Genomic DNA, 14,515 nt, shown 5'->3' with positions numbered 1-14,515 from the left:
CTAATCTAGACTGAGGGATTCCCAGAAGGCTTCCTGGTGGAGGTGGCATTACATTGAGGTTGGAATTGTGAGCAGGGACTGCCTAGGTGGAATGTGAGGGACAAGGTGAGGGATCTAGGCTAAGGGAACTAAGCAAAGGCCCAGGGGCAGGAAGGCAAGCCTGTGAAGGTCTTAAAGACCCCTTTGATCTAGTCTCATCTCTAGAGGGGAGAAACCTGCTTGAGGTCACACAGTGAATTAGGAGCAGGACTGGGATTCAACCTGGGGAGGCCATTTCCTGTCTCACTTTCTTTCTCTGTTCCCATCAGGCTTGGTGGCCTCAAGCTTCTCCCAGTTTCCTTCTTGGGTCCCCTGTGATATTTGACTTCTTTTCCCTCATTGTCCCAGCCCTGGATGCCCTGACATGGGTGTGGTCATGGAGGAATGTTCTTCATGGGTAGGTGGGGAGGTAGGAGAGGGTGTGTGCTGCCACGGCCACACATACTGCCCGGGCTGAGGATGGGACGCAGAGGCAGGGCATGTGTAAGGCCATCAGCTCTCCAGCACCCAAGCCAATGCCCCCTTTCCAGGGTCCTCTTGTGGGCCTGGGGTGGTCCAGGTTTTCCAGTGTCCATTTCATCCAGAGAGGCAAGTGGAAGCCCTTGATTGGAGGCCTTGCCAGAGCAGCCCTGATGTATTTGGGGATCTCACAGATTGTAGGGACTCCTGCCAAAAGATGGACACAGCTTGGAGCCATGGAGCTCTTCAGAAGCTTCTGCTAGGTCTTAGAGCTCTCCCAGCCCTTAGAGCTCTACTGATGAGGAACATGAGGCCCAGGGAGGGAAAAGATGTACCCAAGCCCACACGGGGACTGGGAGGCAAAGTAGGTGTCCTGTGTCTGACTCCAGGCTCTTAACATCTTTGCATCAGAGGATTACGGGAAAATCCATTGAACATGGTGCCAACAACAATGTCACCTTCCCTCCACACCTGCAGTAGTCAGACACAGGTGATGAAGCCATTTGGACAGATTCTCATCTGCCCTGGAAGAAAAGAAGAGACCACAGAACATAAGAGTTAGAACCTAGGGGATAGGACTGCAGGAAGTATCTTCATGCTCTCTCCATGGATACAATATTATCCAAGGACAAGGTGGTGGGATGTTATCAGCTATGTGCCCCTCCCTGGATAAATCACTTATGTCAGCCTCAGTTTCCTCATCTCTACAATGGGGATAATGACCCATATGTCATAGTGTGGCTCTGAGAATGAAATGAGATGTGAACTTCCTTCACGCCCCCGCCACCCTTTTGTCTCTATCTAGCAGTGCCCTTCTCTATCTTTTCTCTTCTCTCTGCCTTTCTCTCTCTCTCTTTCTGTGATGGTTCATTTTATGTATCAACTTGACTGGGCCACATGGTGCCCATACATTTCGTCAGACATTATTCCCGGTGTGTCTGTGAGGGTTGTTCTTGATGAGATTAACATTTGAATGAGTGTTCTGGGTAAAGCGGGCTGCCCTCTGCAATGTGGCAGTGTGGGAGGGCCCCATCCAATCTGTTCAAGACCTGACAAGAACAAAAAGGCTGAATAAGAGGGAGCTCCTGCTGCCTGGCAGTTTTGAGCTGGGACATCCATCTTTTTCTGCCTTTGGACTAGAACTACAACATTGGCTCTTCTTTGGTTTTAAGCCTACTGGCTTTGAACTACACCATCAACTCTCCTGGCTCTCCAGCATTCTGACAGCAAACCTTGGGACTTTTCAGCCTCTATAGTTGTGTAAACCAATTCCTAATAATACATTTCTCTCCTTCTCTCTCTCTTTCTCTTTCCCCCTTTTGTGTGTGTGTATGCATGAGTGTGTACACACAGATACAAATGCACACATATCTCCTAATGGTTCTGTTTCTCTGGAAAAGCCTGAGTGATATACCCCTCACACCTAGTTCATGACTTGGAGATTCTTGGGCCTCCAGGTCTGACATCTGAAAGGTGCCTGTCCCCAGCTGTTCTCTCAGGACCCTGTCTCACCAGATCCTTTCCTGCCTCTGCCTCTGCTTTAGTATCATCACATCCCGCCCACAAGAGGAAAAAGATCTTGGTGAAGCTTAGAATCCAATCCCAAGTTCAAACTCTCATTTTACCACTGACCTAGAGACTCGAGTCTTACAGTCCGCATCTCCTAGTGGAGATGACAGTCCCTTACTACCTACCCCCCAGGATTGTTAATAAGGATAAATTTGGACCCTGATTTTCTCCTCCCCACTCCCTTATGGGTTATACATTATACACCTACAGGGCCTGCATCTGGGCTACCTTTCCATCCCCAGCCCAATCTCCTGGCTCTGGACCTTACTACTGTTATGCTCCCCACATACATTGATGATTGACTGAGAGAATGCACAAGAAACCTCTGTGCAATTGCGGGAGACACTTGTCAGAGGCTCCAGCACCCAGAGATATGCAAAGACATCCTATTAAATGAGATGGAAATTAAATGAGAAGCCAGGCTGGGGCTGCTGGAGGCAGGGGAGGAGAACGCTCTGGAATCCAGGGTCATCAGCAGGCTCTATTCCAAATGTGTTTTCAAGCAAATGGTGGAGCCCAGTGAACCTTGGACATGAAGCTCTTTCTAAATGAATCTTTAATAATTTAGTTTTACAAATTGAGCCTAATTAAATTGTACCCGTTGAAAACGTACCGCTGTACATTTGAATGATGAAATCGGGATCAAAAGGCAATACAGAATAGATGCTAAGGTAATTTTCCACTTGTACTAGGGAAGCTGGGATCTTCAAGCTGCAATTGCAATGAGTGCCCACCGGGATTATTAAAGGGCCAGTCCTCCAGGTTTCTGGGAGGACTCCAGGCCAGCACCACCTCTCTCTCCCTTTGGCTGCCTGCCCCTTGGCCTCCAGAATGAGAAGGTTTCACGGACTTCTAATGTCACATCATTCTCATTATTCTCTCTGGTCCTTGAAAACACTGAGCTTGCTCCCTCCCAGACGCCTTCGCTCCTGCTGCTCCTCTGCCTGGAATGATTCCCCTGTTGGTCTGTAAGTGGCTGACTCATCCTTAACATCCACATACAGGCCTACGTGTCCCCTCCTGGACAAGTGTCCCATGACCAGAAGATTCAAAGTTGCCCACTCTGCCCTGCCCACCTCCCATCACTCCCTCCCCACTCTGCCGTTTTGCCTTGAAGCGTGTCACCAGCTGGGAGGAAGCCTGCGTCTCCTGCTCCTGTCTGTACACGTCTTCCCTCACCCTTACACCAGAACCTGGAGTGTAAATGTCAAGAGCTCAGGCACCTCAACTATCTGTCTGTCTGTCTTGTTCCCCAAGGTCTTGACACAGGATAGGTGTCACAAATGAGTGCGTTGAATAAATGAATATCAGAACTAGGGGATCCCGAAGGTCGAATAGCCATTTCCATTTTGAAGCCCAGAGAGGGGAAAGGGCTGTCCAAGACCACCCAGCAAGTCCCAACACGGCAGGGGCAGCTTTGGCTTCTGGTCCAAATGTCTTCCTCATTTTTCCTTTAATCTCCCAGCGTTCAAGTCTCACCCCTGACTTAACTAGCTGTATTGGCCCTGAGCAAGTTCCAGAACCCCAGTTCCCTCTTGTATAAAGTGGAAATATGGTATTTCCTGACTCTAGGTGGTTGTGCAATCAGCCCTGCAAGGTAGATTTATTGTCTCCCCATTTCAGTGGAAGAATCAGAGGCTCAGAGGGTTAAGTGACTTGCTCATAGTGACAAGGCAGCAGCGGCCAGAGCAGTGACTCTGAACTTAAGTCTCTGCCCTTGACACTACCATGGGCTGCTGAATGCCGCCCGCTGAGTCTTCCTCTCCACCTGCCTCCTCCTGCCGCCCTGGCCTGATTGATAAAGGCAGGACTGATTTCTTCTGCTCCCCAGCATCTCTCCTGACAAGGCTGCCTCTTGTCACGTTTGAAAAGCAAGTTTACAAGGTATATTTAAAAGCCTCCCGGACAGCAGAGCTGGTTTACATGCCTTTGGGGTGGTTCAGCTTCTAATGAAAACAGACTCCTGGCTCCAGAGTGAGCTCAGGAGGGATCTAGGCCAAAAGCAGGCAGAGATGAGGCATCAGTCTATCTCATTCTGGGGGACCCAGGACACCTCCTCCCACAGTGCCCCCCTTTCCAGAAATGCAACAGGGGGTCTCAAGTTGGCGGGCGGATGAGTCTGGAATGACCTACGTAGTGATTTTTTTCTAAGAATTGAACTAACATTTAAAAGTCAGATGATTTCTTATGAAAACACTTATTAGATTTCCAACTTCCCCCCCAAAATCTGAAGAATTGTCAGCACCCCCAACACACACACACACACACACACACACACAGAGCCCTGTGATAACAGAACCTCTTTGGAGAAGGCATGTTTTTTTCCAGGGACTCACAGGTCCCACCTCTCCCTGATGTCCCTTTCCTTTATTTAAGAGTCCTGCTTGTTCCCTGGGGACCCTTGAGTTTGGCTCCCACACCCCACCCTGCTGCATAGGCAGGGACTTAGTCCAGTGTGCTCATTTGATAGATGAGGGTGCTGAGGCCCAGAGAAGGGACCTGACTTCGTCAAGGTTACCCTGGAAGTTAATGACACAGCCAGGACTGGAGCCTAGGTGTCCAGCCCCAGGAAGGTGGTTGCTTCTCACCCAAGGCCCACACTGGGGTTTTCGGGTTTCCCTTTTCTATTGCCCCAAGGCAGCACCAGCCTCCCCGCACTGCTCCCACTCCTGTCCTCCCACCCCCAACTCAGATGCCAGAGAACACCTTACAAATTCAGATCTGATCTCATTATGTCACTCACTGCTCAGCTTTGAGAAGAAAGAACATTTTTCCAAGTCTAAGTATAAAGTCAGCTCCTTGGGATGACATTCTGGGTGACACAGGGTGGCCCCAGCCTTCCCTCTCTGCCTCTTCTGTCCTTCTGCTCCACCTTCCCTGCCAGTCTGTCTTGTCCATCTGTGAGATCATTTGCTCGTCCCCAAACACATGGCTGTGCCCTTCCTCTGACCAGCACTGCAGCTCCAGCAGATAAAAGTCTGCTCAGCCTTCAAGGCCCATTATCACATCACGTCTTCTAAGAAGCATTCTTGGGCTCCCAGTCCCACTGTAGGGGCCCCAGGTCAGCTAAGGCTTCCCTCCTCTCCCTCACCACTCTTCATCCTCCCATCTAGGCACAAATGGCTTTGTGTCCTTGCCCAAGGGGTCATCTTTGCCATGGTTACCTTTCAAGTCAATGTTGATAATAACATTGACTGAGCCATTTGCCTGGGTTAGTTCAGAGATTCCATGGTCCTTGGAGATGGAGAGACTGCCCTGTCTGTTCATATGGAGAAGCTGAGGCATGGCAGGATCAGATGGCATGTCCAAGGTCGCTGAGTCTGTTTGTGGCTATGGCAGGACCCTGCTCAGATCTGGAGCTCTAGGTCTCACTCACTAAACTATGGGTCAGGGCATCAGAGCAGGAGTGCTCCAAGGCTCTGTACCTTGGTCAAGTGGGCCTGGGGACCTTGGAGGCAAGGCTGGATGGACAGCTCCTGGGGCAGTTCCCTCCTTGGTTCTCAGTAGCATGGGCCCATTGCCTGACCCCCATCTCCTGCCCCTCCTCCAGTATTTCTGCCTTCCCCCACCTTTCTCCTAGCCTCCTCTCTTGTCATCCTCTGATGGGAAGGCCCCCAAAGCAGATTTTCTTGGTGGCCCCTCCCCCCACCAGAATGATCGACAGGAATTTCTCCATAGAGGCCCTGGCCCCAGAACTCTGCGTCTGCTGTTCCCTCTGTCTGTGCAGAAGGCCTTCCATGCCCCAGCCTCTCTTGCGGAACTCTGTCCTGTCTTTATAGAGGGAATTCAAGCCTCACTTCATGAGAGGAAGTTTTCCTAATTCCTGGGCTGGGTTTGGAGCCCTGCCCTGAGCTTTCCGGGGAGGAATCCAGCCTTAACCACAACTTTCCAGACCCGGTTCCCAGTTTCCCAGGTACTAGATGACAGGCCCTTCACAGGGGGACAGATGACAACTGAGAGAAGAGAGAAAAGGGAAAGGAAACGTGGAAGGAAGGGAGGCAGCACTGATTCCATTTTACTTACAGTAAACTCGCCTGTACAGTTGACTCCTTCCTACCCAGCCCTTGCCTACCCCTCTGGCCTCAGCTCACTCTGCTCTGCCTTGGCCCTATTGGCCCCTCCTGCTCCTCATCCAAGCTGAGTCGTGTCCTGCCCCAGGGCTCTTGCACTGGCTGTTCCTCTGCCTGGAATCCTTTCCCACTCTTGCTCCTTCTTGCCAGTCATGTCACAGCTCAAATGTCAATACTCCCCAGGCTGACACATCCCCTTGCAGCCTCGTGGCCATGAGGGCTGGCTCACCTGCTTGGTGTTGGTTTCCCCTGCATTCCAGCCTTGGGGGCAGAGACCATGTCTGTCTTGTTTATGGTGTTCCCCAGCACCTGGCACAAGGCCCAGCACACAGTAGGTGCTGAATAACTGTTTGAGAAAATGCAAGGAAAGAGGGTAGAAGAGAGCAAGAGAAAAAGAAGGGAGGAAGGAAAGGAAGGCGGGAAGGGAAAGTAGGAGATAAGAGGGCATCCGTTTCTTCTAGGTCTTGCCATGCTCCCAGACTGCACTTTAAAATGGGCAAAGCATCTTGTCCTTAGCATGGGTTGTGTGTGACAGTGTGCGTGAGGGGAGGGCTAGTGCAGGGAGGGACAGATGCCTCTCTTTTCTCTCCAAATGCAGCATCTGGGTAAGGCCCATCGTTAGCAAATTGTGGTCCAACTGAGACCTCTCTGCCCGCCCTGCCTGAGAACAAGGGTGACAAATGAGGACAGGCACCCCCTGGATGTCAAGTGCACTGAGAGGGGCCAGATAATGAAAGTGAGCATCAGAGGCTGGGCAGACTGGAGGCTGAATCACAGACAAGAAAGATTAGAGCAGGAGAAGACAGGAGTCCTCATGAGCAGGGGACAGAGCGGCCTCCAGGAGGGATGTGCTGTCAGGGTGGAGAATGGCTGCCCACGGCCACCAAGTCTGTGTGTGAGCGGCCTTCCCGCTGCCTGATAAAATGCGACTGTGACCCGGATCATAAATTAGAGTCAGGGTTGGAGATTAGCACTAGAATTAAGTACCTTGAGAATTCAAGGGGAAAAAAAATCCACATAAAATTCAATTTAAGGATTAAACAGTCATACTTTCCAGTGAAGCCATCTTTCTGTGATTATTAAATCACCCTGCATTAGAGCCGGATCTCTCACCTGCAGGTCCCCAAGCCGACAGCAGCTTGTGCAGTGGGCTGAGTGACATGTGGTGCCACTAGTTTTAAGCCCATTCTCTTGGGTCTGTGGGGAAGGTGTGGCTGTGCTCACTTTCCTCAACTTCTGTCAAGCTACCCTCCTGTCATCCTCTGTTGTTGAGTCACAGAGAAAGAGAGAACAGGGAGGTACAGAGGGTTCAAGGTAAGCCCATGCCCCTGGGGACAGCTGTGAGTTTGCAGGGACACTTTTATGACACCCATGCAGATCGCATCACGTCCCCCAGACAGCACCTGGAGCTGGCAGGCTTCATGAAGACTGGAAGGTAAGACCCAGAGGTAGTCTTAAAGAAACTCAAGCCTTTTCCTCCCCACATGAGAAGAGTGAAACCCCAGAGTAGGCAGACTCACCCAACATCACTCAGTTATGTCAGGAGTAGAACTAGGTTCCAGGGTCTCTTGACAGCTGGAGTTCATCCCTCAGTAATAGCATAAAGCAGGCATGCCTTTCCTTAGGAGTTGCCCAGCTGATAGGATAGAACTCTAGGGCTGCTGCTCATCTTTGTCACCATTGGAAAGAGTCTACCTGAGGATTAAGCCAGAGAAATCATAGCTAAGAGCCAGAGGGAGACAGGCTTCAGATGATTTCATTTGAGCACCTGGATCCGGCCATACCTGAATGCAGAAAACATTGATGATTTCAATTACATGAGTCAAAACTCTTCAAGACCAAGACCATTTGAATTGGGTTTCTCCTATTTGCAACTATAAGAGCCCTGGCCACCTGGAGAACAGAGGCTTCAGCACAGTGCTGGGTGTACCCCTTCCCCACCCCAACAATGTTTTAGCCACACTAGCCTCCTGTGGGACTCATATTCATTCCACCTAGCCCTTGGCCTTCATGAATGCCTCTGCCTAGGATGCATTTCTCTCTTTGGCTGCTTGGAAATTTCCTCTTCGTTTTCCAATATAGCCAGCTGGAGCAGCAACCGACAGAAAGAGAGAAGAAGGGAAGAGAAGGCCAAGGGCAGCCCCAGCCACTCTCTAGGGAACGGAAGCCAAGGGTAGCCTGGGAAAGGACATGGGTGGTGGGGGAGGAAAGGCCACCCACCAAAATGAACAGGCAAGAAAAATTTTCCAAAGTCCTTCCCAGAAATGACTTCTTTTTCTCAGACGTCCCCAGTCTTATCGTTTCCACCCCCATACCAAGTCCAACATAGGGTGTATTTCCTTTGTACATTTTCTCCTGGTTTAGAATCAGCCATTTGCCAATTTCCCCTAGAGGAAAGGAACCAGTTCTCAAATGCTCTTGGTCTTAATCCTTGGGGTAGGATTGATCATGTGTTGCAGAACGGAACAGAACGTGGAACAGAAAGACATTAAACAGATGTGATTGATGGATATCTTTCAAAGCCAACCCGTGGGAGGCTTTGTCCCCAAATATCTTCTCAAATCATCTGCCAAAACTGGCCAGAGAAGCCCTTCTGAAAGAGAACCTTTCTGGTATGTTTCTAGAATCTTATTACCAAAGTTCAAAGCCCCACTCTCACTTCCTGTCTGTGTGACTGTAGGAAGAATCCTGCAACTCTCCGGGCTCTGGGCTTCATTTTGGTTGTTCAGTTAGACTTAATGACATAGTGTCTGTTAAGAGCTTGGAACAGCGCTTGGCACATGGTAAGCACCCAATAAATGTTAGGTGTTATTATTCACCGAGGAGAAAATGAGGCGAAAATTAACAAGAACTTTGACGAGGACCTTTTTGTACTCTGTTTCATATTAAATGGCATTTATGTGCATGTTACTGCGTCGCCCTGTTTAATTGATTTAGAAGCACTTCCAAAAGCTTGCCACTGCCCAAAGCACAGGTATTCTGTTTAAAGGTGATTAACAAAGATGTTTGTGGTCATTTTATACAATGTTGAGCATCAGGTCTTTAGTGAGAAACATCATTACATCGTTTCCATGGGAGAATTAGATTAGATTTAGATCATTTTGGCTAATAAGTGCATTTGAAAAGCCCAGGCTCTCCCGGGATGGGTGAAAAAATAGTTAAGAGCTGGAAGAGCTCATTGCAAAATCAAGCTTCCAGATTCTGCTCACTTCCTGGCATCTGGTCACCAGAATCAGGACTGGAAGCTTCATCTCCTACCCTTGTGTAGACAGATAACAACCTCAGCTACCAAGAAAGTAGCACCTGTAAGGAGACTCCTTCTAATGATTTAAAGGCTTCCCTAAATAAGCTCTGGGTACCTCTCATTCCACAGGGTTGAAGAGGGGAGGGAGAAGGGATCAGTTACTGATGACTCCAGGGTGCCAGGCACTGTGCTTCTGTGCTTTATCCCAATAAACCTCACAGCATCCCTGAGACAGGGGCTAGGGTTAGACCCATTATATAGATGAGAAAACAAGGCCCAGAGAAGTGAGATGACTTGCCCAAGGTCACAGAGCATTGTCACATGGAGTAGAAGCTGGGGCTGGGCTCTCTCGCCCAAGGCCTGTGCTTCTCTGCTCCTCACATATCAGACTAACTGTGTTCTGGGAACTCTGAGCCAGGCTCTGCTTTGGTCTTTACTCTCTGCCCTGATGAGTCCTACCACCAGCCTGGGTGGAAAATTCCAGCAGAGATTGTCTCTTGGGTAATATACAAGTGCCCACTTCTTGCTGCTTTTAAGCTATTGGAATCAACTTCCATCAGAGTCCTTTCCCTGAATATAAGTGTTTTGAAGTGGAACAGCCCATCCTGGGAAGAACAACTGGCCATTCATATCCTACTGTGATTTGTGCAGAGATAATGATGGATGACAAGTGATATGCTGCTCCAAGGGTACAACTAGACAAGCTTGGGACGTGAGGGTCAGAGACTGGAGGCAATGAGAGGGAACCGGCATTCCTGGGCTTGGCTGCATATTCGAGGTCTGGCTCAGCTCATGTTGAGCTGTGTTGAAGTCAAGATGTCTAGAGAGCTTCTGGGGACATGGAAGCACAAAATTGTGGACTGCTTAGGCTGTTCTCCACCATCCAACAGCAAGAAAGGAACACAGCCCCTTATGCCCTGACCTTTTCACACTTACTAAGGGTGTTTGTAAAAGAGGTGAACCCTGGACTGGCTTGTTAGAACAGCATCAATGTTCTGTTGTTTGCCATCGTCCCTCTGGATGGACCCAGAGCAGCAGTTCTCAATCTGTGGGTCACGACCCACAGGAACTATATTAAAGGGCTGGAGCATTAGGAAGGTTGTGAACCACTGACCTAGAGGGTCCTGGAGGAGTAGACCTATAAGATGGAAGGAGCCTGGGCCCTGAGTGACTGCATGGACCAGTGCTTCCTTCCCCCCACTCACCTGCCTCAGACTTACCATGTGATCAAGAAAGACTTTTCTCACAGCCAGTGCCTGAGATCTGGGGGATGTTTGTTACAGCACCTGTCCTACACTGACTGACACACTCTCCATCACAGATTCAGTCCTGAACCTCTTTCTCAATCTCGTCCTTTCATTCAGCTTTGGATTTTACCATCTCTTTTCTGGTTTCCAACCTCACTTCGCTCTGGGGTAATTCTTTTCCTGCTCCCCTTTTCTTAACCAGTGATTGATGCTCCTCCCTGCTTTTCTAGGCCTCCTAGGAAGTGATCACTCATGTCCAAAGAGCAAGGTAAGGAGGAAAAAGCGGACTGATAGCTCTACACTGAGTTGGGCCTGGGCTGTACCACTAACCTGCTGTGTGATTGTGGATAAGTCATTTCCCTTCTTTGGGTTTTAATTGTTCATCTTTAAATTATGAAAGACAGATTTTTATTCATAATAGTAGGGGCTAAACTGGATTCAATTGCTAAAGAAAACACATAAGACCCAAAATGATAATGCTTACAAATCTACATCTCTGTATTATAGGAAAAGGGTATAGCATAAGAGGTCGGACAATTAAGTTTCTGATCTCAGAAAAAGTCCTATGTATCTTGTTACTGAACATCACTACAGTCACCCTGGAGGTACTCCCCTTGGGAAGCTATGCACTGATACCAGTGCCTAGTCCACCCTTCGAAGCAATTTTGGAACGTTTTCTGGAATGGCCATCAGAGATATCATCATACCAGGTCTGACGATGAAGTTCACAAACTCATCCCAAGAAGAGTGCTATATACCTCGTTGCTGAATATCACTGTGGTCACCTTTGAGATACTCCCTTTGGGAAGCTATGCACCAACACCAGCATCTAGATCACCCTTCAAAGCAATTTTGGAGCTCTTTTTTTCTGGTGTGGTCACCAGAGCTGTCATCATTTATAGAAGTAGCATTATCAGAATAAGAATATTCCTCCCAGCCAAAGACTGCCTCCCAGCAAAGAATCTGGAGAGGCTGGGGAAGGCTCCTATCAGTGCATAGAACAACTCAGAACGAGGGGACCTCTCAGCTCAGGTGTATTTATATTTTGCTAGCCATGTGGGCCTATACCTTCTATGCAACCAGGTTTAACAGTACTGCCCTTCAGAGATCTTGACAAGACCAGCTACAAACTATCAATCTCACTCTTCCCCATAAACAATGCTGACAAACCGGTACAGACTTTCCTAAACTCCTCCCAACCCTGCTACAGAGCAACTAGTATCCAGTATGTTTCCTGCCCACATCAGGGGTCAGTGCCATGTTGGGAAATGCCTACATATCAGTGTCATGCTAGCAAAACAGCTCACGGCACTGCCCACCGCCCTGCCCCATCATCAAGCTTTTTATGATAAAACAATCATCCTTAGTTTGGCAGTACAGATGCTCCTCAGTTGTGATGGGGTTACTTCCTGATGAACCCATCCTAAATTGAAAATATCTTAAATTGGAAATGCATTTAATACCTAACCGACCAAACACCGTAGCTTAGCTTAGCCTACCTTAAAACGTGCTCACAACACTTACGTTAGCCTATCATTGGACAAAATCATCTAACAAGCCTATTTTATAATAAAGTGTAGAATTATCTCAGGGAATATATTGAATAGTACTGAGAATGAAACATGGAGTGGCTCTTTGTCCCTGCCCAGCACCAACAGAGTTATCATGTCACATATCACTAGCCTGGTGAAAGATCACAATTTCAAATTCAAAGTATGGCTTCCACTGAACGTATATTGCCTTTATACCTTCATAAAGTCGAAAAATAGAATAGTAAGTCGAACCATTGTAAGTCGGGGACTCTTGTAAGTAAGCAAGGAGAGGATTGTGTTAATCAGTTAGATGTAAGCATTCCACATGGTATATCAAATCAGCACATTGTACTCCATAAATGCATTAATGTACACAGTTATGATTTAATTAAAAAATTTAAAAAAATTAATAAAATGCTCACATAGATTTCAAGCAATTATAATAGCCAGGGACGGGTTGGTCCAGATTTAAACAGACAGTTGAACCCTCTGATAACACCAGCACAAACTTTCTCATATTTTTGTAATAACCACGTATACTTCTTGTGTCTCTCCAAACCCTCACTATCTGCACTTAATATATATTCATTGAAAGACTAATCAAATCTAAATTTCTCTTCTGGGCAGGTCTCCATCATAGGTAGAAGGTCCTGAAGGGGTTTTGATGTACTTTCCCATGACATTTGATCACAAGCATCCGTATTATCATGAATTCTGTTAGCTTCCACGGATTAAAGGGAAACTTCCTCTGACTCCCGTATCACACCATCTAGTAGTAACATGGGCTATTCTGGGTCTGTGGTTACAGCATAAATGAGACATAATTATAGTGTAACTATTTGATCCCTTTCAACAAAACCTACCTTTCCCCATAAGCTGTACATTATTTTTCATAGGAGTGTAAGTTAGGGACCATGACTCTATTATTTCAGGCTTCAAAATCTCTTGAGGATACAGCCAAACTCCTTTTCTCGGCTTGCATTAATTTGTCAGGTGGAGATTCTCAGGGAGCAGGATCCCACAGGAGGGCTCCTCTATCCCTCAGGACAGAGGTATTAAAAGTCCTTTGACTATGAACCTGGGTTCTACAGTTTTTAGATAACTCGCCTCGAAGAGAAGAAAGATTCGGGGCTGGGCAGGTGCCCAGTGAGTTGAATCAGCAGTTTGGGCACCCTGCCATTCAGACCTCAGAAGAGCAATTCTTTCCTCCTCTTTTAGTGTGAGTGGCCTCACATCATAAACACATTGATTTCCTATCAGGAGACAAACTGGGCTGTGGCGTGAACAAGACTCTCAGCATACAGGGAGGCCTGGCTAAGCCCCCTGGTTTTGCTGAATCATCTCAGAACAGGCAAGTGGCAGCCCAGGACAGGCCTCATTTAGCAGGGAGGCTGGAGCTCCCGGCCTCTCTGTGGCTGGCTGTCCTTGTGTGGGTGACGTGACACCCCTGTACTCTTGCCCACCACTCCCTTGGGTTCTTTTGGCTTAAGCCATGAACCAAGTAAGTGTTTTTGAGCACCTACTGTGTGCCTGGTCCTGACATCTTATTTCAGGTGAATAGGACTGTTCCTCCTCCTTTGAAAGAAGATACTAGGGCCACTAGGAGGAAGAGACTTACCCAAAGTTATTGACCTTGCAAGTGTTGGAATAGAGACTCAAATGCAGACATTCATGGACTAGAGGGTCCAGTAGATGAAGAAGGCTGGACCTGGGCCCTGTATCGCCAGAGCCAAACCAAATGCCCGTGAGACCTTGGAGCTGCAAGAGGGAGCTGTTCTGATGAGGTTTCTGCTCCCTTCTGATGCCAGATGACCCTGTTTGATGCCAAATGACCCTTTCTGATGGCTGATTTCTTTTCTTTTTTTTTTGGCCAGGGCTGGATTTGAACCCACCACCTCCAGCATATGGGGCCGGCACCTTACTCCTTTGAGCCACAGGTGCTGCCCACTGATGCCTGATTTCTATGCACAGAAGCCCTTTCCTGAACCCTAACACTCTGAGGCAGGAAGGGCGCTGCACCCTCCCATTTTACAGAGGAGCAAACAGGCTGGGAGAGGCTGTGACTTCTCTGTGAACTAAGGTCAGGTCCCGGGCACCATAGGGCGACTTCTTCAGAGCCTGGCCTAATATCTTCCACATTAGCAGGCCTTTGATACTTTTTGTCAAATAAATAAACCAACACACTTAGGTCTTCTGAAATGGTCAGGACAAAGACTGTAGCCCATCTTGGGAGGATGCCCCTCCTTCTCCAGATGAGGAATGGGGGCCAGTGACCTGCCCATGATCCCACAGCCACACAGAGGCAGGGCAGGCTGTCCACTCCTTGTCCTCTGCTCAGGTGACCTGCTCCATTTC

This window comes from Otolemur garnettii, unplaced genomic scaffold, assembly GCF_000181295.1.
Source record: "Otolemur garnettii isolate 467f Iridium unplaced genomic scaffold, OtoGar3 scaffold00001, whole genome shotgun sequence".
Lineage (NCBI taxonomy): Eukaryota > Metazoa > Chordata > Mammalia > Primates > Galagidae > Otolemur > Otolemur garnettii.
Note: the sequence above shows the minus strand (reverse complement) of the source record.